Source organism: Cupressus sempervirens, chromosome 11 (genome assembly GCF_028749045.1).
Source record: "Cupressus sempervirens isolate cs-2001-9-10 chromosome 11, ASM2874904v1, whole genome shotgun sequence".
In the NCBI taxonomy this organism is placed as follows: domain Eukaryota; kingdom Viridiplantae; phylum Streptophyta; class Pinopsida; order Cupressales; family Cupressaceae; genus Cupressus; species Cupressus sempervirens.
The window spans coordinates 407,473,373-407,474,468 of record NC_143128.1 but is presented as its reverse complement, the minus strand read 5'-3'; the positions used below and the strand labels follow the sequence as shown (position 1 = coordinate 407,474,468).

The 1,096-nt window shown below is 37.6% G+C and overlaps 1 pseudogene; it reads left to right on the top strand.

Moving 5' to 3' along the window:
- Nucleotides 1–695: 695 nt before the first annotated feature.
- Nucleotides 696–813, top strand: LOC149529900 (5S ribosomal RNA; annotated as a pseudogene).
- Nucleotides 814–1,096: the final 283 nt, after the last annotated feature.

Sequence of the window (1,096 nt, the reverse complement as noted above, 5' to 3'; positions counted from 1 at the left end):
CATTAGTGCATTGAATCCCATCAGAACTTGGGAGTTAAGTGTGCTTGGGTCAAAGTAGTACTAGGTTGGTTGACCTCACAAGAAGTCTCCGTGTTAACCTGTCTTTTAATTTTTAGAGCATCTGGTTGTGTCATTATTATATTTACATTTCTCTCATGCTTCTCAAAGCCCATTTTTAGTTGTCCATCCCCTTCTCCTGTTGCCCTCTGTCCCATACCCCGACTCATGTTCATTCTGAGTGCTTGATAAGGCACATTCTTAATACTAGATAAGGTGCATTCTAGAATTTGAAGATGATGTAAAAATGATGTTCCTTAATAAAATAATCTCCATATGGATGAAAGAGTAGATATAACAATTGATTCTTGTGATGACAAATATAAAATCTTATAAGATTGAGAAATTGATCCAACAACTTTTGAGGGCCATAAATTTTGACCCACATCTCCGTTGTTCTTGAAATTTTCCATGTGGCTTCATTAGGAAGAGTTATTTGGAGAGAAACTCAAGTCTTTCTTCCTATTGGTGCCTTTTGAGTTTTGGATATGGGGTGTTCTTAGTGTTGGAGTGATTTTTATTTTCTTGTGCATTATGGGTGCTCAATAAGCTATGCTCCAAGTGCTTCATATGGTGTGTCCTAGATAAGGTTGCATTATGATGCATGGGATAACATGAGGGTATGAGAGATTGAATTTGGGTGAGATCATACCAACATTAGTGCACCAGATCCCATTAGAACTATGTTGTTAAGCGTGCTTGGGCTGGAGTAGTACTGGATGGGTGACCTCCTGGAAAGTCCCAGTGTTGCACCCTTCTTTTATTTTTTAGAGCATCTAGTTGTGTCATTATTATATTTACACTGCTCTCATGCTTCTCAAATCTAATTTTCAATCACCCATCCCCTTCTCCTCCTTTCCTCAATCTTGTAATTTGACTCATGTTCATTTAGAGTTCTTGATAAGGTACATTCTTAGTGCTAGATAAGGTGAATTCTAGGCATTAAATAAGAACTGCTGAGGGCCATAAATTTTGAACCACACATCCATTCTTCTTGAAATTTTCCACATAGCTTCACTAGGAGGATTTATTTAGAGAG